The sequence below is a fragment of the Euprymna scolopes genome, chromosome 45 (genome assembly GCF_053919585.1).
Source record: "Euprymna scolopes isolate OS-2025 chromosome 45, ASM5391958v1, whole genome shotgun sequence".
Taxonomy (NCBI): domain Eukaryota; kingdom Metazoa; phylum Mollusca; class Cephalopoda; order Sepiida; family Sepiolidae; genus Euprymna; species Euprymna scolopes.
The window spans coordinates 35,499,756-35,525,234 of NC_136526.1; the positions used below are offsets into that span (position 1 = coordinate 35,499,756).

Below are 25,479 nucleotides of genomic sequence, written 5' to 3' on the forward strand. Positions count from 1 at the left end.
TTCTTAATTACAAGAAAAGGGGAACCTTTCTTCAACAAAATGTATAAATTCTTATTCCTATTAAGGTCAAAATCAGAGGTAGAAAATGAGTTCATTTTATATATATATAGGGACTAGAATATCTTGTCTTTTTCTTTCCCAGTTTTACCAACTAGTCCTCTACTTTTCCATGTTTAAGCTTAACCATATTAATTTTTGATGCTCGCATTTTTCTATTATAATCCATGATTTTTCCAGGCTTCCAATCAATTCACTTGTTCTTTGTTTAATTTCAGTCTTATTTTTTGCCCCCATAAACACATATGTAATAACAATGTACGGCACTCGTCTGCTTTCAATAAAATACCACCAATTATATCCCTTTCATGCTTTCATTAGTGAATTACTAGCAACAGTAGTCGCTGAACCATACTACATGGGCGAGGGTAAAAATACGTACCTGTCTTAAAACAATTGCCGTGAATATCATTTTATTGAGAAAGAATGATTTGTAAAAGACAAAATAAAATGTCCATCAAGCCATTCGCAGTGTGCGCACACGCCCCTCACCTACTTTGTGGTTTTCATCTAGACATGAGTCTGGTGTACTTTTAGGGTTAGGGTTAAGATGAGATTTATGGACACGGTCAAGATTAGTGTCGGACTCACCACATGAAGGTCAATGAAATCCTTATATTCTGCGATAAAAATACTGAATCAAGTATAGCATGGAATGCATCGTGGAAACGTCGACAGCTTTGGGTACAGAAACATAAATATAAAAGAAAACATGTTTCGACAAATAGTGAAATATGATTTTCCCCGTATTTTGTCTGTTATTTATTATATTTTACTAGGGTAGCGGTGGAGCTCTTCTGCAAAAGACCATATAAAACCTTCTTCGCATCTGAAAATTTATTGAAATAAAAAAAACAGAATAATTTTCGTAATGGCTGTTTATTAAAAAAACTGATTTGGTACAATAATCGTGAAGCTAGTATTTTTTCTTTGGCGGAAGAAATAAAACGTTTTGCAGCTATTACCTTGATGATATACGCCACAAAGTCATTGTTTTTAATTTGGACAGTAGCACTTGTCCCATGGTTGATTGCAATCTTTGGGCTCTATAGTTCTGCAGTCTTCGCCACTACAACAACTGGTTGAATGTGGGAGGCAGTATTGAAAGAATGCTTTGCACTGTGAATAGAAAAAAAAACAACCGTTGATATTGTAGTACCACAGGAATACTATAAAATTAAAAATGTATATTGTAGTATAATATACACATTTTACATAAATAATAATAAAAAAAATAGAAATATATACATACAAATATATATATATATATATATATTTCATCCGCCCTCCTCGCACCCCCCCCTGACCTCATTCACTCTTTCACTCTTTCACTCTTTCATCCCATAATAACGAACATTTCTGTAAAAGTCTGAGGAAGCTACGAGGGCAAAAAAAAAAACAGCCGCGTAGCTGAAACAATAATGTAACTTACCAGAAAGATACGGTAATACAAATAAAACGTATATATATATATATATATATATATATATATATATATATATATATATATATATATATATATATATAGTTAGTAATTTATAAAATATATATGGCGATTAAGCTACACTGAATATCAGCCAATGGGCATGCATTTTATCGCTGATAGGAAGGGGCGCAGTGGATACTAGAAAGCTGATTGGCTAAAATCCTCAACAGAAGAGGACCATATAAAAACGAGAAACAACCACAGAATTCGCGCATAAGCCTGACGAATCCTAGAGTGGATGAAACACCGAATATTCAGTGTAGCTTAATCGCCATACATATTCAATAACTTACTACCTAGCTCTACCTACGTATTGAGCACTTTTGAAGTAAATACTTAAAGTTTACGCATAAATCTATACTTTCGTATATTAATCTTATGTGAGTAAATGAAGTAGTTATATATATATATATATATATATATATATATATATATATATATATATATATATATATATATATATATATATGTGTGTGTGTGTGTGTGTGTGTGTTTCCCGAGAATTTCAAACTGAAAGAAAGATACACACACACACACACACACACACACACACACACACACACACACACATACACACACATATATATCCGTGTGTGCGTGTGTGTTTCCCGAGATTTTCAAATTGAATTCAATGTAGGTGGAATTCAAAATCTTGACTGTAAGTGTCTTCATTCTCTAAATAACCATGAAAAGTGTTGATATGAAATGAAGATGACAAGAACAACCGTTCTTAGCATACTTTACTCGATTTACTTTAAAATTTTAATAATGAGAGTAGTTGCCGGTAGCAGTGTCGGTGTAACCTTCAAAGTCATTTTACGTACGCTTATCCAGCGCTGATGTTCTTAATAACATTTTTCGCTAGTCATATAGACGTTCCGTTCACTATCTGTCAGATACCGTTCTTTATCGAGTATTTCATATTATATTGTACCTAATATATAGTTATTTTTCGATAAAATGTTATGGTGATTGTTAAAAATACTATAAAATTAACAATGTATATTGTAGTATATAGTATACACATTTTAAATAAATAATAATAATTTTGGATATCGTAGTCAAAACAATTAAAAATCATGGATAGGAAAGTATCACAGGTAAACTATAAAGAATAATCAACGATATTTTTATATCGTATGCAAATTAAACATATTATCATAGCTCTTGCAGTATCACGTGCAAACTATAAAAAATATCCCATCGATACTGTAACTATTTACTTGCCCCTCTACAGTTTTAACTGTGGGGAAAATCCAGTTCCGTAATAAGGGGAACTCTGGATAGAGACAAAAATAAAAATTGTCTCAGTCATGAAGGACCTCTCTCTGCTGACCGAGGACAGAAAAGGTAAAGTGTAACATCAGAACAGATACTACACTTTTATGTTTCCCGAAATTCAAAGCTCATTAATAATGTAGTATTATATGCAAACTATTGAAAAACAACCCTGGACATTATAGTATAATATGACACTATTCGTCATTATATTATTACGCTTATCGCTCCGTCTGTTATCATACTGTGCATCCCTAAAAAAAGGAAATTATATATATATATATATATATATATATATATATATATATATATATATATAAATTGGTGTCGCTGTTGAGGCAAAACTAATAAAAATGATTTGTCTTTCTTGGCCTTTTGACTAAGACCAAAGTATAGTATATGTCCTTCAGGTGCTACATTTCAATTTCTTCTCTCTCAGTGGAAGAGAAATCCTTTACGACTAAGACATTTTTTCTCCACGTTAAAAAACGACCCCGGTGTCTAAATCTGTCCCGTGGGGAGGCATTGTGAATAGGTACTATGTTTAATGTAACAAAGTTTTAATATTAAAAAAAGTAACTGGAAAAAGTTATTTCTGATTTAATTACAAAATGCCTTGGAAATGTCACTTCTGATTAATTATAAAATGCCCTGGAAATTCTCCATTCTGATTATTTTTTTACTTGCCTCCCCACAAGGGCGGAATTGGATATGAGGTCGATCATAAATTTAGGGGGAAACCAGCTCCCCAAAGGGGGTGCTCTGGTCAATAACAAAAATAAAAATTGTATCAGTAATGAAGGATTTCTCCTCCATTAACCGAGACCAAAAAAGGAGGGATTTAAGTCACTGGAATGCTGAAACTGACACTACACTCAGAAATTCATGTTGAAGCAATGGTTGCCTAATCTCAAACCGTGTTAATGTTTTTATGTATTACTTTCGAAAAGCTGCTGAAACAGTTTATGATTTAAACATTACTTTATTTCAAGTATATTTTAAGCAGTGGGTTACGGGATATGAAGTCAGTCCCGGAAATTACTCAAACCGTTTATGATTTAAACATTACTTTATTTCATGTATATTTTTAACAGTAGGGTGGGGGGGATATTAAATCAGTCCCGAAAATGGGTGAAACCATTTACGCATTACACAGTACTTTATTTAAGTATATATTTTTAACATTGGGGTGGGAAATATGAAGTCGATTACGGAAATGACTGCAACCATTTACGTTTTGGATATTACTTTATTTAATGTATATTTTTAACAGTAGGATGGGAGATAAGAAGTCGGTCCCGTAAATGGCTGAAAAAATTTTCGATTTATACATTACTTTATTTCATGTATATTTTCAACAGTGGGTTGGGGATTATAAGTTAGTTCCAGACATGGCTGAAACAGTTTACTATTTAGACATTACATTATTTCATGTATATTTTTAGCAGTGGGTTGGGGATATAAAGTCAGTCCCGGAAATGGCTGAAACAGTTTATGATTAAAACATTACTTTATTTAATGTATATTTTCAACAGTGGGGTGGCGGATATGAAGTCAGTCCTGGGATTGAATGAGATGTGCAAATATATACTATCAGAAAGCGTAGCCCAGTATTGAATGAGATAGGTGGAAAACATATAGTAGCAAACTACCCAGCGTCGCCCGGGATTGAATGTGATAGGTGAACGATATATATCAGCAGAATATGCGTCGTCACCCGGGATTGGATAAGATAGGTGAAACATATATACTATGAGAATACCCAGAATTGATTGATTTGTTTGTAATGAAATAATCAGCCCAGGCAATATATCAAAGGTATTATTTAAGTAAGGGGGAGCGACATAGAGGGTTAAAGTTATGAAAATTATTGTCAAAATTAGTAATATATCCAAGAATTATGAAACACTAGCGAGGGGTACCCGACGTTGCCCGGGTGTTTTTCGATGTATGTGAAAAAAACCTGAAAATGTGAAAAATAAAAAAATGAAGCCTTCACGACGCGCAGTTGGAAAATAGTAAAGTGTTTTTAAAAAAACAGGTCCGCGTTTTTGATTGACGTGACAGCGATAGGTATTCAGCAGTAAGCATTTTGTGTGGGGCAGTTTTAAATTAGGTGAATAAATCGGTTTGTTTGTTTTTAAAAACTCGCTCCCTGTTTATTAGTGTTTGAAATGAAATTATCATCCCAGATAATGTATCAAAGTTATTATTTTAGTAGTAGGGGGTTGATAATGTGGGTTAAAAATATTAAAAATAATTGTTGAAATGATTAACATATTAACATATTAATTAAGAAAAATGATTAAGTGTGAGTTAATTGATAGTTGTGTTTTTATGAAATAATCAGCCCAGACAACATATCAAAGTAATTTTTTTAGTAAGAGAGGGCGACGAGGGTGGTTTAAATGATAAAAAATTATTGTCGAAATTAGTAAAATATCCAAGAATTACGAAAAAATGATGAAATATTAGATAATTTCTTGATGTGTTTGTAAGGAAATAATCAGCCTAGACAATATATTAAAGTTATTATTTAGTAAAGAGGGAAGGGCAAAAATGTGGGTTAAAATTATGAAAAATGATTGTCGAAAGTAACATATCCAAGAATTATGAAAAATGATTAAATGTGATTTCATGTATTAGTGTGTTTGTAATAAAATAATAAGCCCAGACAATATTTCAAAGTTATTATTTTATTAAGGAGGAGGCGATAATGTGGGTATAAATTATGCAAAAATGATTGTCGTAATTAGTAACATACCCAAGAATTATAAACAATGATGAAATGGAGGTTAATTGATTAGTGTGTTTGTAATGAAATAATCAGCCCAGCAAATGTATCAAAGTTATTATTTTAGTAAGATTGAGCGACAACGTTGGTTTAAATTATAAAAAAATATTGTCGAAATTAGTAGCATATCCAAGAATTACGAAAAATGAAATGTGAGTTGATTGATGTGTGTGTTTGTTATGAAATACTCAGCCTAGACAATATATCAAAGTTATTTTAGTAAGATGTGCGATATGGCGAGTTTAAATGATGAAAAATTGTCAAAATTAGTACCATATCAAAGAATTATTAAAAATGATGAAATGTGGTTTTATTGATAGTTGTGTTGTTTTTAATAAAATAATCAGCCGATACAATATATCAAATTTAATATTTCAGTAAAAGGGAGGGGCGATAATGTGGGTTGAAATTATGAAAAATTATGTTCGAACATAGTAACATATTCAATAATTATGAAAAATGATAAAATGTGAGTTAATTGACCGGTATGTTTGTAATGAAATAATCATCCCAGGAAATATATCAAAGTTATTATTTTAGTAAGGGGGCAATACAGTTTTAATAAAAAGTAGAATAATATGATTGTGCCTTCATTCATACTGAACAGAACGCTCACAGCATGCCGATCAACAATATATTGCATATGAAAAATGCTGCTGTGGAATTTCTACTGGCCCCGCTAGTAGATATTATAGTACCACCAGGAAATTATAAGAAATAATAATGGATATGGTAGTATAACATGATAGCTATAAAGTAATCTCTATATATATATATAAAATGAACTCATTTTCCCCTCTGATTTTGACCTTAATAGGATTGAAAATCAAGAAATTTCATGCAAATGTAATATGCACAAACTGCAGCACAATATCTGAGATGTGTTATAGGCCTATAACCTCTACACTTACTCGATAATCGTAGATTCCTATATTTTTTCTGCTGAGAGTTCACTGCCAAAATCGGTTAGAATCAATGGAAGTTGTAAAATCTTTTCTTTCTAATAAATTCCTCCTTCCCCACCACCACTTACACCGTTGCGGGAACATTCACAAGGAGGAGTACGAAGAAACACCGATTTGGGTTTTCTTTACTTCGTAGTTGCTTAAAAAAACTGGAATGGAATTTTAACGTTCCTTTTCATTCTATGCTTTCTACTGGGCGAAACGCACCATGGACTTAACCGATTCGAAGGGTTATTTATGCCATTTTTTCTTTTGCTTTATTTCGTTTTGTAGTTGCTAAAAAAATGGAATGAAATTTTAACGTTCATTTTCTACTGGGTGAACCGCACCATTGGACTTAAGCAAATCGAAGGGTTATTTATGCCATTTTTTCCGCTTTTCGCTGTGTTTTTTTGTTTTTGTTTTTCAAAACACGTTCATTTTTTTCCCCTGATTTTTGCTTTTTGTTTTTTCGATTTCTTTTTTAAAGAAACTTTACGTTAGTTTGCTGTTTTTTTTTGGGGGGGGGCGATTTTTTTACATCGCTTTCTTTTATATTTAACCAGCGTTATTACTCCGCTTATTCTTTACTTTGCCCCCCTACTTACACACACACACCTCCAAACAACCGGGCAACGGCGGGTACCCCCACTAGTCATGAATATTGTAGTGTCATGTACAAACTATAAGAAATAATAAAGGATATTGTAATATTTCCTGCAGACTATTCAAATAAGCATGCATATTGTAATATCATATGGAAACTATAAAATCTAACTGTGGATATTGTAGTATCTATGATGTTCATCAAAGAAACAAGTGGCCACGCGTTTGTGCCTTGTGTGGCTGTACAAACGATAAATAAATAATCAACACTCATATTGGAAACGTCCTTGTGTCCTGCGCGCTGAGAAGAAAGAAAAATAAAAAAGATCCAAGATGGCGTCTGTGATCTTTTAAAGCCTTCAATCATGCACAGTTCTCGCATGGTCACATGACATACGTGCTAATGACGCATGCTGGACACAATAAAAGCAGATCGCTGGGACAATTTGGGAGAGCGTTCAGATCTGCATACTACGAACAGTGCTCTACGTCTCATCAGATTTTTCATGCAACGCATGTCGTAAAATTTGCTTTGCATCCCGTTAGACCTTTTCTTTTTTGATTTTGCTACAGTATCATTTGTAAATTTAAAAAAATTATGATACAGACGGTATTATAGCACGATGGAAACAGCACTTTACAAATTTGTTTATAATCTGTTATAGATTAAGCAGTAGTTTCAAGTTTGCCCAAGCGAAATATTATTAAAGAAATGATGATAGAACCTCACCCTTTATGAAATGAAATGCTTCATCAAGTAAATTAATAATGGCAAAGCACCAGATTTGGATGGGATACCAGTAGATCTGTTGCTCTTTGGTGGTGAAAACATTTCTAGTGCAAACTATAGTTTCATTCCTATTGCATGGCTAGTTAGTAATATCATTCAAGATTAGGTGTAAAGTGTCGGCAAGACGCACGCTCGTTGCCGTGGATGTCTTGTTTAAGTAGCCCGCTCTCGCCTCTCAATCTACTTCTAAGGGTGTGTGACGCCAAGACCACGCCGGACTTGTAATTGGGCGTGTTGGGTTCGATTCCACCTCTAAATTAGGTAGATACAATAATGTTACCACTTTACAAAGAGTTACAAAGTTATGCTATTTGCTCGGTAGACATACTGAATGTTGGGACCGTAGAGGGATCCTGCTGCTTGAAACTGTGGTATAAAGCTTCAAGTAAATTAATAATGGCAAAGCACCGGATTCGGATAGGATACTAGTAGCTTTGTTGCTCTTTGGCGGTGAAAACATTTCTAGTTCAGACTATAGCCTCATTCCTATCGTATGCCACGTTAGTAATATCATTCAAGATTAGGTACATGCAATAATGTTACAACTTTACAAAGGGTTACGAAGTACTGTAGAGGGACCCTGTTGCTTGAAACTGTGGTATGTTACTTGCAAAGGTTCTGTTGAACAGATTGCTTTTGTATATTTACCTCTGTAACATTCTTAAAAGTCTGAATCAAAAACAGCCATGAGAAAGTTGACGTTATATTTTTCTGCTCACCAATAAATAGAATATGCAACGATAAACATGTATGGTTGTATCATGTCTTTGTTGACCTCACTAAAGCCTTCGACATAGAATAAAATGAAAATACTTATTCGTCCTAGTCAACAGTTTTACTCAATACAGGGTAGAACGATAAAATTGTCGCCCCAAAGAAAACAACACTACAGCTTTATTTTAAAACTTTTATTGAAAAAATCAATTCAGGTCACTTGATTATCTAGTAGAGCTGACATCTATTCAATGTAGCTGCCTTAAGCCTCAATCAGCGCCTAGATACAGGTCCCTAACTGGGAACATACTTTTTCACAAGCCCAGGCGGGAGCTCAGCGAATACTCGGCAGATGGCGACAATCAAGTTGGCTTTGGTGTTGTGGGAGGTCATGTTGGTGATGTTCTCGACATATGACCAAACGGAAATAGTCTAGGTCGGAGAATGAGAGGAGTAAGTGAAAGAAGAGTTCAAAGTCGTAACACTCCTTCTGAAGCAAAGCTTGGGGTCTTCGGACTTGTGGGCCGGCGCCGAGCCCTGCTGCTACACCCAGGGTCTGCCAGTGATCCTCTGATTGCATTAGGGAATCACCACGCTCCTCAAAATTATGACGTCTTGTCTATGGCGACAATTTTCTCGTCCCACCCTGTAGACAGAAGTATTTATATGCAAAACATGTACAAGTAAAATATACATCTTACAGGTATTGATTGCAAGATTCAGTGTAGCGGAAATTATGGTAGTTGAAAATGGTGCACAATTTTCATGAAAAAATTCTTATGTTTTGTACAATATTCTCAATAGATAACTTATTTTATCACGTAAGTTCATTTAACATATTTCTATGTCTATTCAAAAGATCGATTAAAAGGTAAATGGTATCGAAGAGGAAATGAAAACTTCAAAAAGTTATCTTTTTATCAAATAACATGAATGTTGTCGTTTGGGCGGTCGGGTTTCGATCCTGGCTTTAAGTAGTTGCTTGTCTAGCCGCACTGATGAGCTGTGAAACAGCGAAACAGTGCTGTATGTGGATGACTATATATATATATATATATATATATATATATATATATATATATATATATATATATATATATAAATTCAGATTATTGAAAGGATCGATACTTTAAGAAGTCATCGAGGGTTAGGTCCTGAAACGGTGCCTATTCTCTCCTGATGAACCTATATTATCTGGCGGGCGAAATAATATATTCAACAAGTGAAGAAAACCTGATAAAACATACTTATTTACAATCACACAAGGAAAGTTGTTACTTAGCAACAAAATCTTGCGTCGTCCATTCGCTTCATAGTAACGTTATGCTACTCTTTTGGTAGCAAGCTTTATTTACATAAATAGTGAATGCAAACACGGGCGAAGCATAGTTTTCCTCCTTTAATTTAAAAGGGGTATCTAAGCTATTAATCAATATAACAATATGATCAATGAACGACTAAACATGCAATTAGCAGAAGCGATGCTGTAATATTCAAATCAAATCGATATGATTGTGATCGTTACCCAATTTTCGTTTCCTTTGTTTGTTTCGTTGCGTATAGTTCGTATATTGACGGTCATCGAAAAAGTGAACACATTCTCCATCAAAAGGAAAACGGCAAAGAGCAACCCCATGGGACAGTTAAAGGCTGTAAAATAAAGGAAGAAAAGTGATGATACAAATAATGTTACAATATTTTTGACTAATAACGGGGTATGATCCCACACAGTCGGAAGATCCTATTTATAAACGATGCTGCTAGGAACTGACAAATCGAATTAATTCACGTCCTGCTACCAACCAATCAGAAGCCAGAATTGCTCCATAAATATTAAACCTTTCTGTAGCAATTCTGCATATGTTTTCTTCGTGCCAACACGGGAAGAATCTTTTGGTCTGTGGATTCCAACTCGAGAACTGTCTACTGCAAACCAGTCAACTCCCGGGACTTGTGTAGAACAAACTATCGGAAATTCTTCTGTCTACTGCAAACCAGTCACCTCTAAGAACCATCGGAAACTGTTCTGAAACTAAACATGGCTTACACTTCTAGAAATAACATCAATTCTGATGTGTGTTGTTCTTAATTTATTTATTTTAAGTTTTTTTATCATTTTGTTCCGCCTAAGGATATGGCATCTTATGAGATGCCGGACATTCACAGGCTATCTCATACATTGAAATTGAGAAATCCTTATAAGATTCTATTCGTCGTTTTAAGTGTTATTGCTTAAATCTCTCTTGCACTTGGTTCATCAGGTATGTTTGCCAGGTAGTATTTTAAAATACTGTTCATGCGTCTAGTTGATTTTATAATAAATGAAATGATGGAGTTTCTTTTCATGTTGTACATATGACTTTGGTATTTCGTTATCATTTCCCTCTCAGCTCTGTTAACCCGCCTTCGTTGGAAATACTAACTTCTAATAAGGTTGCTTCTTTCTCTTTTTTATCCCATATCACTATTTCAGGTTAAATAGCCCCGTTTTCTAGGTACGTAGCTGTAGGAATTGCAAGTGCATTGTGTATGACTTATTTCATACTTTCTTCTTTCTGGTATAAAGTTTTCGATAATGTTTTGTAAAAAAAAAGCTATAAATGACGGGAATTCAATTGTCTTGTAAAAAAAAAAACGAGTTTAAGATACATTCATATATTCGGGGGGGGGTATGAACCCAGCATTTTACCCCAGTTACATCATCTCTGCTTATTTTGTTTCGGCCTTAAATGGTCCCAAAGTTGTTTATATGCATAAATATGACAAACCAGAATCAACCCTCTGAGAATCGAGCCATCGCATTCATTTTCTTACCTCCAGCAAAGAGGTTGTCTATGATCGAATTTGTCACGAGGTTGCTAAAGCTTAGAGTACACATCGCTCGACCAACTGTAACTAAACTTGATCTAACACCGTTAATTATTTAACTTAAAACTGACTTTATTTGGGATTATCTATTTTAATGACTGAAGTATATCAACATTAACAATGCATAATGAATAAAAATGCACAAGACAAAATAACATTATAGATAGATCGGCAGACGGTACGTCTCGTAGGGAAAGATCGTCTCCCTGTCCTTTTATTTAAAAAAGAACAAGATTTCAAGACTGTCGCGCCCTCTAGTGGTAGTTCATTGAAGTGCAAGGGAGATAATCCTGTCCAATATATTACAATGACTAGGGCTACGAAAAGCAAAATATCACAATTCGTAAAATTTGTGCTTACACTTTGTTAAAAAAAAATTGGCCAGTGTTTTTGCAAAAAAAAAAAAAAAAAAACGTTTTTATTCGGAAATTTCTGGCATTTTACGTGACCTTACCGGAATAAGCTTACGATAAAGCGATACGTATTCTGTATAATGGTGAAGTAGTATTAGTATATCTTGGTTCTTCCTCACAAGTGTTATATTACAGAACTGAGCGTATGGAAGCAAGAAAGTGACAAACGAAAAGGGTGAGTTTAAACTTGTTATTTAAAGTTAAAACAATCGTGAAACGAACTGTTTGGCGTGTCAGGATAATTCGATGGCGGCTGCGGTGGCGGGGCGTCGGTAGGAATGCTGGTCAGGTGTTGATATGAACTCGACTACGATTTAAGTTATTGTCGGGCTGAGGTGAGGGGCGACGATGGCAGAAACGTGGCTTGTGTGTTCTGGCGTCTGAAATATGTGTGCGGTGGCGGCGATGACAGGAATGTGGCTTGAGAGGAGTAATCCTAATAACAGGTGTCGCTGTTGAGAGTTGGTGACATATTGGCGGGCAAACCTCGCTGTCAGGTGACCTGGCGGCGGCGGTGGTGGAGGAGGGGTGATCTTTTAGGCTTGCTGCCCAGTATCACGAGTGAGATGGCGGCGGTGCGGTGGCGGTGGCGCAGTAATTTCAATAGCTGGTATTGCTGGTGAGGTGTTAACAACTGTTGGCTGGTGAGCTGTGGTGATCTGGCGGTGGCTTGTTATCCAGTATCACGAGTGAGATGGTTGTGGTGCGGCGGCGGCTGTAATTTCAGTAGCTGGTGTCGCTGGCAAGGGGTTAACTACTGCTGGCTACGAGTGAGATGGCGGCGGTGCGGCGGCAGTAATTTCAGTAGCTGGTGTCGCTGCCAAGGGATTAACTACTGCTGGCTGCGAGTGAGATGGCGGCGGTGCGGCGGCGGTGGCGCAGTAATTTCAATAGCTGGTGTTGCTGGTGAGAGGTTAACAGCTGTTGGCTGGTGAGCTGTGGTGATCTAGCGGTGGTTTGCTATCCAGTATCACGAGTGAGCATTAATTTCAGTAGCTGGTGTCGCTGTCAAGGAGTTAACTGTTGCTGGCTGCTGACAGAGCGAGATTCGTTGCTGACACGCAGGGGCCAATCTGTTTGCTTGTCGAAAAGGCTGTCATTTTTATACTCGCGATGAGGATGTAGTAGTACACAAAAGGCGACTTTAATCACTTGGTCATCGTTTTTGCTTTTTATTTGTGTTTGATTTTTGTGTTTTAATGTGCGGTAGGGAGTCGTCTGTTTGGTGTTTGTATACATATGTTATATCGATTTAAAGCTAAGAAAGTTGTGAATGTGTTCTAGTAAGTGTTGTACTGTTGCAGTGTTTCGTGAAATAAATATTTGTATTTATATGCTGCCGGAGTTGCATCTGCTGTGATGTTTGTGTCTTTTATTTGGATTTTTCTTTTGGTGCACGACTTCTTCTGGCGGGTTTCTATGTTGAAGTGAGATGATAATTATTCCGTTGATGTGTGTACATAAAAAATGGGCTTTGATGTTTTCGTATGTATTTAGTGTGTTCGTTTTTGTTGTATCGACGACCGGGCTTTGTCTTAGCGTCGTCATTATTATCACTGTCGCTGCTCCTGCTGGTTTCTGGTTTATTCATGTAAATATGGAGGCATATGCGATATAGCACAAGACAATTATTGGTTAAGCCATAAATATCAACTGGCAAAGCAACGTAGACATAAACATTGAAAGGTACACTGATGGCTCACGATAAGTATATACCAGTCAGCGAAGCACGTCTTCCTGATACAAACCCACTGTAACAACAGAAGCAGCATATACTCGCGACTTAAGATTTGGAAAATCTTTAGTTTGTAAACTAAGTGTTGATTGATGCTAGCATTCAACTTTTCTTCTGGCTTACCTAATCGGACGCCATCTCTCTGGCAAGCTTAACACGTGACGACGTGCATAAAGATTAAACCACAGCAGCTCTGTCTACCTTGTTTCCCGCTCCCGAACCAGCAACATTTTCACAGGGCTTTAACCTACCCACACCGTCTCTCCAGGGTATGCAACAGAACTCACCTGGGTATTTGGGCCCGTGGGAGTCGGCTAAGAAGAGACAACGAATAATCCACCATGGCTAGCGCAAACCCATAACTTCAACCACACATTCACAAACTCTCCTCTTACTGGACTTTCTAATTTTTTTTTTATCCCCGTCCATACATGGACGCACGTTTTTATCACTAACTTCAACACACATCCATGAGCTCTTTTTCAACAGTTATGTCTGATCTTTCATCTACGTCCATACATATAGACTCTTTCCAATACTAAGCATTTTCTACACTCGTTCAAACGAAGGTAATCAATAAAGTTGTTTTATAAATGTAAAAATGGAACTTGTTATTCTATTCTACGCCGCCATCCTCTCCCTTCGTCGTTACCAACCCCCAAAACCCACAGAAAAAAGCTGTTGTTATATTTCTATAAATCAAAAGGCTGCCATACTTTTGAGTACAGCCATGGTACTACATATTCTCTTTAGTGCCGTGGCCTTTCTGTCTATACGAAACAGTATGGGAGTGTGGGGTGCACACATACAAAAAGAACATGTGGGTCAAAAAAAAAAAAGAAATGTTATAGGTTACTGAAGTGAAAGAAAGGTGTTTTTCATAAGTGAAGATAAAAACGTGGGCATAACCGATACGGCGAAGATGCATATTGATACAGGGACGCATGAACCCATATAAGATGTCTGTATTTAACACCGTTCAAGCAAAGAAAATCGGTGTATTCCCCAAGTAATGAAATGATGCATGCAGAGGTAATTGAGAGGTCCAAACGCTCATAAAGTTTCTAGATAGTTTTAGAGGACAAAATGATCACAACAGAAGATCCTGTATTGATTTTAGAGCACTAAAAAAATAAGGAAGTACTTCCGGACATTCTCGGTTATTCATGATATATTGGCCTTGCTCGGGTTAGCAAAGTTCTTCGGAAAATTTGATTTAAAGTAGGATTAATCGCAGATCAATCTAAGCAAAGATGATGAAGTAAATATTTGCGTTTACCTTCCACCGGGATTTATACTACTTTAATATGATGCTGTTCATATCCTCAAATGCTCTTAGTGTCTTCTATAAAGTCTTCTATAAATTGATGTAAATTGTTTAACAGAGTAAAGAGGATTTTGCTTTGGCATATTTGGACGATATGTTAATGTTCTTCAATACAATGGAAGCTCACTTAAAGCACATAGACAATTGTTATATTTTTGTCTTATTCAGAGAGAGTCTTATTATACGTGATGCTTAGAAAGAGTCTTATTACAGTGTTTGTCGTTGAGAGAAGGAGAAGAGATGTTGTTGTAAGAGACTTAGAGAGATTGTTCGTTTATAAGAGATTGTTCATGTTATTACGATTCCTATATTTTAAATGTTCATTCCTTAGACTAATAGATGTGTTGCTATGTGAAGCTCTTAGAATGATGAGATATTGTTCACTGTTCAGACATTGTGTAGACATGCTGATGTAGATTCACATTGTAATATGAGAAGTCGAGATGTGTATGAAAAGACATTTTATAACACAAATATATAATACAATTTCACTTTACCTTTTTGTAAGAATCAGAAGACAAGACGACGTTTTTATAAAACACATGATGAGGTTTATTCTTCACACGACCGGCCGTGATTTCCATCATCAAGAATTCAAAGCTTCACATTTTAGTTTCAAAGTGATCGTCTCGCTTCTAGACGTTCAGACTCTCTCTGAGTTTCTCACCGACTGTCTTTCTGACCGTCTAACTAACCTATATTGAGAAATCCATGCATGTCCGGCCACGTGACTAAAATTCACGTGCCCTCAACATGCGTGGACTTGCACGTTTCCAATATTATGATTTCCCAATAACCTTTTTTTCTTTTGTTGTTTTCACAAAAGAATTCAACCTACATATCTAATTTATTTAACCCATATTTTATTATCCACATTCTTTCTCACAATTGAATAGTTTATTTATTATTTATTTCATCCGAATTAACAATTTACTGGACATTCTATTTAAACCTATTGTTCTTTAAAACTTATGTCCAGGATTCGATTTCTGCTTTCTCTCATTCTATTTTCATTTGAACTAATCTCTCTATTTTTATACTTACATGAAAAGGGGACAGCCCTTATCATGTAACACAATGTCTTGAGAAAAACATTATCTAAAGCTGAAAGCTATTAAGTATGACTTCTTAAAATATCAGTAACTGGGGTTCAAAAGATGGTAAGTAAGGTACACATCCAGATCTGGACAAAATCAAAACCATAAAAAAAGAAAAAAAAAAAGAAAAAGAAAAATAAATAAATAAAAATAAAAAAGTTAACAAATTCCTAATGAACCGCCCCCCTTAATTGAACACTTCATCAAATCTCCACACTAACGTAATGTACTTGCAATAACGCTCATCCCTGAGTGGCTTCCGGGCCTTGATAAGTGGTGATCACTGTGTAAAAAAAAAAAAAAAAGATTCCAACCACTGTGAGGTGAGGAATCTTCATCTGAACGACCTCATGCTACCGTCGATTTATATAAAAAAAAAATTCGGATATTTCTAAGATACTTATTTATTTAACGATGCGCGTTTTCAATGGGACGATGCATGTACGACCGCCTTTGATAGTTGAAAAATGAAGCTTGCAGCGACCCTTATACTGACTTATCCTGATCTACATGAGGACTAAAAATTATATACAAACGCTTCCGATCATTCGATTAGTGGATGTTTGTCACAAATGGTTCATCACCAGAGAAAGAGTAAAGAGGTAGGAAAACATTTTACTTTTTTTTTGATTTCATGTGAAGTGACATCCAACGTAAATCACACACATCCAAAGATATCAACTATAAAGAAGGATGCATTTGCTACAGACTATGTGCCCTTCATAAATTAAACTAATACTTCCCTGCTGCAGCATCCACCATCTACAGGAGACATGCTCCCCTAGAGCATTTTACTCAAGTCATCCATACAAAATAATAAATAAAATGCGGAAAACTCAAAAAAAAAAAAAAACGAGTGGACGTAGTTAGAGATCGAAAAACCGACAAATAAATTTTAGACGTAAAGATTAGAATAAAAATTGTAGAGCATCTTTAATTAAACCAAATAAATATACCGTAATGGACGAAATAGTGTGGTGCTGGATATGACCTTAAACTATATGCGATGCTGAGGCCCCAGCCTGCGGGCTTTGGGGAAGGTGTAGCCACCCTTTAATTGCCATTGCTCCCAGGTCCACTCTGACCCAGAGTGGTAGTACCTATTAGGGTCCCAACTATGGGTTAAATAGAAACCATCTTGAAAAAAAAAAACAAATTTTATTTTAAAAAAATTGTTCAAAATAATTGAATTTGGCATTAAATAACCTAAAAAGGGTTGATATGCCGTAAAATAAAACCAACCAACCAACCAACCAACCAACCAACCAACCAACTAGTGTATTACTTGTCTCAACGCAACATGTTGTCATGTTTTATGTGCTGTATCACCTTAGAAAAGTGGTCTTGTATAATACCTTGATGGCAACGGTCACATGCGGTGGAGAAAACGTTTCATGCAATTAATCCGAGATATTCCTGGCCTTCCTTACTCAGTGAGGTAGTCGTGCTTGTAGGTAAATTTATTCCGTAAAAAGTAGAAATCTGAGGAAACAAACATCTCACATGCAGGAGTGTTTCTTGTCCCATTTTTCCTTCGCTAAAATTGCTTTAGATGTTTGCGGGCCCTACCCAAAAGCTCTTTCGGGTAACTAATACATAGTTGATTTCATAGATATGTAAAGTGGCTGCCTGGAAACTTGTGTTGTTCATAATAAGAAGGCATAGGCAGTCATGCATCTATTGATTGATGAGATTTTCCATAGATTTGGAGTGCAGCTTCAGCTTTTGACTGATAACGGGTCAGAGAATATCAAAGCAAGGAAAAATATGGACTTATTAACTAAGGCGAAGAATGTAGAATACAGGGTTGATGATTTAGTATACTATAAAATGATTTAGTATACTATATACTACAAATTCCTAATGAACCGCCCCCCCCTTAATTGAACACTTCATCAAATCTCCACACTAACGTAATGTACTTGCAATAACGCTCATCCCTGAGTGGCTTCCGGGCCTTGATAAGTGGTGATCACTGTGTAAAAAAAAAAAAAAAGATTCCAACCACTGTGAGGTGAGGAATCTTCATCTGAACGACCTCATGCTACCGTCGATTTATATAAAAAAAAAATTCGGATATTTCTAAGATACTTATTTATTTAACGATGCGCGTTTTCAATGGGACGATGCATGTACGACCGCCTTTGATAGTTGAAAAATGAAGCTTGCAGCGACCCTTATACTGACTTACCCTGATCTACATAAGGACTAAAAATTATATACAGACGCTTCCGATCATTCGATTAGTGAATGTTTGTCACAAATGGTTTATCACCAGAGGAAGAGTAAAGAAAGGGAAATTGGATGTATGCTGACGACCATATTATGAGGTAATCGAAAAGACTGACTTTGCCTCTTACAGAATTAGAGACCAGTTGATGGGCTCAGTTACAAAGACGATCAGCGTCTATCGAGGAATGGGAAATCTACATTAGACGCCGTTACAGAAAATCATATTTGCCGTCCTAAGGGAATCCACTAAATCGAACAGCGATTCCATAGAAGAACAATCCGACTTTCCAACTCAGAAATGCCGACATTAACGTGAGAATTCAGACGGCGAGTCTAACGGCCCATTTATAAAGCGCGGCATCGTGATACATAATATGATGTCAGGATAATGCGGATAATAATATAAAAGATACGTTACTAACGCATCGACTAACAAGGCTGGTTCCTCAGAAATATGGCCACCTCAATCAGTAAGTATAGAGAAGGTACTAAGTGAATTACCTTTGAATCAGGCACTAATATCCAGGTGGCTTAAAGATCTACTGAGGCGGAGGATAGGGGAATTGGTTCAACTTCAGGTCGATTTCCTGATTCAGATATAGTATGTTGAAATTGAAAATATACTTATCCAATTACGAAGAGTTGAACTCGAGCAACACTAGGTGTGTCAGAAATTTCGTGAAAAATAGTGAATTATTTTACCCCGTCTTTCCAAGCTATTAACTCCTCGAAAAATTTAATTCAAGCCCTAATTTTTTTTAATTAAAGAAGCAAGGACCAAGGTTCCATTAAAAAGAAAAAACAAACAACGTGGTTAAAAAAAAGGTTTTAAACTTCAGACTTTACAGGTAAATTTCTAAAAAATACTACTTTTTTGTTTTAAATTTGAATATATTATTTACTGACCTTTTCTCTTCAATTTGTGATATATAACACTTTGGTGAGTAAAGTAATTATTTACTTTTTTTTGGGGGGGGGGCGTCAATTTAAAAAATAAACGCTTGTCTAAAATATTATATTCGGTTTATTGGAAAGAGCATAAAATTTCATATTGACCCTGAAAATATCGTACAAATAGAATCAATAGAAAAATTTTGATAGATTTTTAAAGTTTAATAATGGAAAAATATTGAGTTCGTAAAATTCATTACTGTTTTAAAAATATATATATATATATATATTTCTATTACTTTTAAAACAACTTTAATAGTTTATTTTGGAAGTATAATCCATAAAGAAAATAAACAACCCACTTTTAAAAGAGAAATTACGAGTTTTTTTTAATATTTTATTCGCAGTTTCGTGTTAGAGGTGTCAAAAATTCCTACAAAAATTCTGATACACCTAGAGCAACACTGCGCGTGGTAATGGTCGATTGTCATTTACCCGAGTTTTTAAAATTGAGACGTGGTTACCGTCAATGGAAACCAAATGGCCACGCAATGGGCTAGAAATAAATTGTTGAGAGAGAGAGAGGGGGAGAGAGAGAGAGAGAAAGAGAGAGAGGGGGACAGATGCGAAAGGTCACAGGCGATTACATAACAGCAGCCTGGATAAGGTTGAAGTTAGTTTTGCTTTTATGTGCAGAAGCCCAAGAGCTAGTCAGCGAGTACCTGTGTTCGCGTTTTTCCCTACTAACTCATCATCTCTTCTCCTGATCGAACGTATCGCCGCCCACCACCAAACCCAACAATAACGCTTATTTATATTTTTTATAAATCAAGGTGTTGCATTATTTCGAGTACGATCGTAATGATACAAACATATCACATAAGCACACAATATTTTTATACTGACCTGTTTTTATTACTGCACTTGCAGACGATTTTTATTTTTATATTATACATAGTATATATCAAAACACATTGTAAATGAACATGCCGAGCGGGGGGGGGGTAGTAAAAATTTTCACCCGAGAATGCTGTTGACGGCAAACGAACGTCAAACAAAAATAATTGAAATTTTGAAAGGCCATTTGAAAAAACTAGGGTACGAAGCTGACGACTATCGAATATCATAGTGCCTCATATATATGCGGCACTGCGGCAGTCAGCTTAAAACGTGGATCGGAACGGTTAATCAAGATACCAAATTGACTCTGGGTCTGACAATCTACGGTGTTCACCATTAGAACAGTGACTGGCTGTCGATAGTGTCAGCACTGCCGATTCATCGCCAAGCTATGTCAGCTTTCGCGGGCGATGCAGTGAATGCATTGGAAGGATCCAGCTTACCCGATCTAGGGTGAATACCGCCTCAAGACAAGACGTAAAGGCTCGGAATCAATGTCAAGAAAGAGAGAGAGAGAGAGAGAGAGAGAGAGAGAGAAAGAGAAAGAGAGAGAGAGCGAGAGAGAGAGGGGAGGAAGGGAGGGAGAGAGAGAGAGAGGTCAGATTTCAAAGCTCACGGGAGATTACATAATAGTGGCTTGAATTAAGTTGCAGCTAGTTTCTTTGACAAGCAGAGGCAGAAAGTTAATAAGTAAATCTTCTGCCCGCGTTCTCCTTCTTCCAATCCACCATTCCACCCAAATTAGAAATTAGACTCATCACCGTCTACCATCAAAACCAACGATAAATCTGTCGTTATATTTTTATATATCCAAGTACTGGCATTCTTCTGAGTACTGCCGTAATACTGCAGACATACATACCCGACTTTTTGTAAGCTGAGCTGTTTTTCTTACTGTCCTTGCAGAGGAGTTTTAACTTGATATTATACATTTGCATGGTATATGTCCAAACAAACCCAACCTTGATCGCCCTTCAGGGCTCGTGGCGCAGTGAATAGAGACGTTGAATCTCTACGGTCCCATGTGAGCATTGTCTGAACATAGCTGTTTCAATCGTACCCAAAGTCGGCTATAGGCCTAAACGTGGTAAGACGACAACAAATATGGAAGGCAGTAATTGAATAAAAGGAGATTCAGAGTTCCTATCTCCGCGCGGTAACCATCTGATGAAGGCCAGAGGAATAGTTCGCCGAAACATCATGAAACAACAACTAAAAGATGAAGATAATAGTCCGCCTTAAATAAATGAACAAATTTTGTCTCTTTCCTATTCAAGAACTTTAAAACTTCTTAACAAATTTAGTTATTCCAAGTATATTTTACATTTCTGTTAAATTATTGATATAAACATCTTCTGTTCATTACTTCATGTGTTTTAATTTCATTTCCCCAATCTCGTTGTTAATTTCTCACTTACTGTACCCAACTAAGGCAAACGAAGATAAATTACACATTTGGCTACAGTGAGAAATTTGCCAAACAAATAAGTTCAGCAGTTCATGGATGTCATTTTACTGCCAATGTGCGTGTTGTGTTCTCTACGAGAACTTTATTACCATCTTCTCGAAAAGACGTTCTACCCCTCCCACACCATAATAGTAACGTTATTTACAATTTTGAATGTGGTTGTGGTGTCAACTACTTGGGTCGAACGACATCAGGATTAGATGGAAGAAACCAATAACATGTATCCAGTAAAAATAGGAATGGAACCTACCGGGCAGCTGACGTTGCTACTAACACATACGGGTCCTCAATTACTGATCATTTACTTAAAAACCCGTCTTGTGCAGCGAACTTTAGCACGGACTCTTTTTCTATTCTTAGTCGTGCTCATTCACTATATCACCTTAAGATCTTGGAGACTATTCACGTTCGACTCAGAAAACCTTCCCTTTACAAGCAAAGGGAATGCCTCCTGGGTTTGAACGTGATTAATCTCTAGGGCACGGGTCACCAAACTACGGCCCGCAGGCCGAATCCGGCCCGCGACGTCAGTTCACCATGCCCGTCGACGTTGAACTGACGTCGCTTCCTCGGCTCGTGGTAGCTCCGCCTACGCTCTGACGTCACCATGGTTTCCATCGCTATAAGACCTTTTTGAGAAGGTTGTTTATCTTAAAAAAATAGATTTGCCAATGATGTTTTAAAAAAAGATTCTTGCAAATTTTCATCGACTTATTCATTTATCTCAAAGGTGTGCAAAGTTCAATCAAAAAGAATAGGATATTTGAAAAAATTTGTTAAAATAATAGAAATATCATTCTTAACTAAATTTCTTAGAAAAGACATGCCAACATCAAACTGAAAAACTTTTTATTTTACTTATGGAAGAACTAAGTGGAAAAAATTTAGAAATACTATTCACAACAACTTTCGACCTTTTTCCACTGAACCACTACCATCTCAGAATGGTAAATGTAAAACGATTGATATTTATTAATTTTCTCGCTTGAGTAGTTTAGCTCTTTGTCTACTAAGTGTCAGAGTACAGAGCGATCAAACACAGTACAAGGCCTGCCGACCAGTTTTACCCCCCTCACGGCAGGGAGGTAAGGATTTTAAAAATGAGTCAATTTTGACTGTTTTTATATTGTCTTCAAACAAGGTGAAACATCTTAATTTTGTATGATTAAAGTTTCTAGGTGAAAATAACCCAGTAAATCACCAAATGATAATCAAATTAAATTTTTTTGGATAAATAGATATAATATTATAGAATTAATAATAGTACAATTCTAATAATAAAATAAAAATTAAATCTTTGTCGGATTGTAATTGAGTTAATTAATTCTATATAGCTGTTTTTCGTTGTCTCAAAAAATTTATGGTTGGGGTACTTTTCGCCAAAAGTTATAAATAATTTATTTGGAGCTATTAATATTAAGGAATTTAATGGTGTTTTTTTAAGCATATTTTTGATAAATGTTTATTAAAGACACAAATTATAAATTTACTTAAAGTAAATTTTGTACCTTTTCTGTTACTGAAAATCGACTAAAGCAAAATAGACTATATTATGATTGTGCATCCTTTTTTGAATCTAAGATAATAATACAAAGATTTTCTTGAAGTTTTAAAATTTAATGATCACAGTAAAAAATATTATTTCCCCATATTTTTTTAATTAAAAAAAATGTTCAGGCATGATTATTTATTAATTTCATTGATAAGATGCTTAAAAAAATAAATTCTATGATTTTTCAGATAAAATAATCTTGTTATAGATCTCTTCAAGGTGCACAGGTCAATTTCAATATGTCATGTTCTGCATTCTAATCAATGGGATTGGTATTCAATTATTTTTGGCAGATATATTAATATTTCTTTTAATCAATTAGCAAATTTTAATGTGATTATATAAGTTCAGAAAATTTTTGAAAAGGGAAACGTTTTGCTCCTGACTCTGATTTTGTTTTCAGCATATTAAAAATTTTTATCAACCCTGGCAAAGATTTGTTTTAATTTATTATTAGAATTACTTAATTTTTATCTATTTACTGTTATTCAAAAGTCATTTTAAGGATCAAAAAATATATTCATAATACTTATATTCAATTTAAAAAAAATGAGGGATTGAATTGATAATTTGACTGTCATTTGGTGATTTATTGGATTACTTTCACCTATATGTCTATATTTATACAAAATTAAGATGTTTCAACTTGTTTGAAGACAATATAAAAGCAGTCAAAATTGACTCATTTTTAAAATCCTTACCCACCCCCCTGTCGTAAGGGATGTAAAACTGGTCGGCATGCCTTGTACTGTGTTTGATCGCTCTGTACTCTGACACTTAGTAGACAAAGAGCCAAACTACTCAAGCGCCAAAATTAATTCAATTTCTTTTTCATTTTCAAATCCTGTTTTCTTCACCCTTCATTATGGTTTCTAAGAAAAGAAAAGTGGACACCGAGTGTCGCGTTTTCAATGAAGAATGGGGAGTAAAGTACTTCTTTGTTGAAACAAAGGACCAGAAAGCTAGTTGCGTGATATGTAGCGAAAGTGTTGCCGTTTTGAAAGAGTACAATATTCGGCGTCACTATGAAACAAAACATCTATCAACATATTCAAAGTTTTCTGGAAAGTTACGCTCTGAGAAATATGAGTCCATGAAACGTGGTTTAGAAACTCAAAGAAACCTCTTCACGAGAAAGTTTGCTGAAAATGAATCTGTCACTCGTACAAGTTACAAAATAGTGCATAAGATGGCAGACCGAGGAAAGCCGTTTACTGATGGCAACTTCATCAAAGCGTGTATGATGGAAGCAGCAAATGACTTGTGTCCTGAGAAAGCCGATTTGTTTGGAAGTATCAGCCTTTCGACAAGTTCAGTTGTGCGGAGAACAGAAGAACTTGGAGAGAACATAGAGCTACAGATACGTGAGAAAGCTACGAACTTCTTGTGGTATTCTCTGGCGCTGGATGAGTCCACTGATCTCTCGAGTACATCACAACTTCTCGTGTTCATTCGTGGTGTCAATTCGGACTTTCAGATAACAGAAGAGTTGGCATCCGTTTGCAGCATGCATGGAACAACAACTGGAAAAGACATTTTCATGGAAGTGCAGAAAACTTTGCAAGACTATAACCTTCAGTGGAATCAGCTTCGAGGTGTTACAGTTGATGGAGGTAAAAACATGGCTGGAGGGAGGAAGGGTCTGGTGGGGCAGATCAGGATTCAGTTGGAAGATCTTCAAATTCCAGGCGCTCTGTTTATACACTGCATCATACATCAGCAAGCACTCTGTGGGAAAGACTTAGATATTTCTTGTGTACTGAAACCAGTCGTTTCTGCTGTGAACTTCATTCGGGGAAATGCACTCAATCACCGTCAGTTCCAGGCTTTTCTTGAAGAAATTGATTCTGATTTCTGTGACTTGCCTTATTACACAGCAGTGAGATGGCTCAGCTGTGGTAAAGTCCTGTTTCGTTTTTACAAGCTCCGAAACGAAATAGATGTTTTCTCACTGAAAAAGATAGAGCCGATCCACAGCTGTCAGATCCTATCTGGCTGTCAAAGTTGTCTTTATTGGTCGACATCACATCCCACATGAATGAACTGAACTTGAAACTTCAGGGAAAGGATAACCTCGTCTGTGATCTCTACAGAATCATCAAAGGATTTCGGAGAAAGCTGTCATTGTTTGAAGCACAACTGGAAGGAGAACACTTCTCTCATTTTCACTGTTTCAGAGAGTTTTGCGCTTCAATCGCTGAAGATGTCAACCTCGATTTTCCGAAAAAGATTATTCGTGACTTGAAGAAGCATTTTTTGGAGAGATTTTCAGATCTCGGCAGAACTGAGAGTGACATTCTTCTGTTCCAGAATCCGTTTGATTGTAA

General features: G+C 35.9%; 1 long non-coding RNA gene across 1 annotated transcript in view; it reads right to left on the reverse strand.

Annotated features, from left to right (window-relative positions):
- Positions 1-917: 917 nt before the first annotated feature.
- Positions 918-25,479, reverse strand: part of LOC145269424 (uncharacterized) — a 26,838-nt gene continuing 2,276 nt past the window's right edge. Inside the window, exons 2-3 of the long non-coding RNA XR_013865049.1 lie at positions 10,195-10,319; positions 918-1,176 (exon numbers count right to left, since the gene is read on the reverse strand). This is a non-coding gene — a long non-coding RNA (uncharacterized LOC145269424). The remainder of the gene's footprint in view (positions 1,177-10,194; positions 10,320-25,479) is intronic.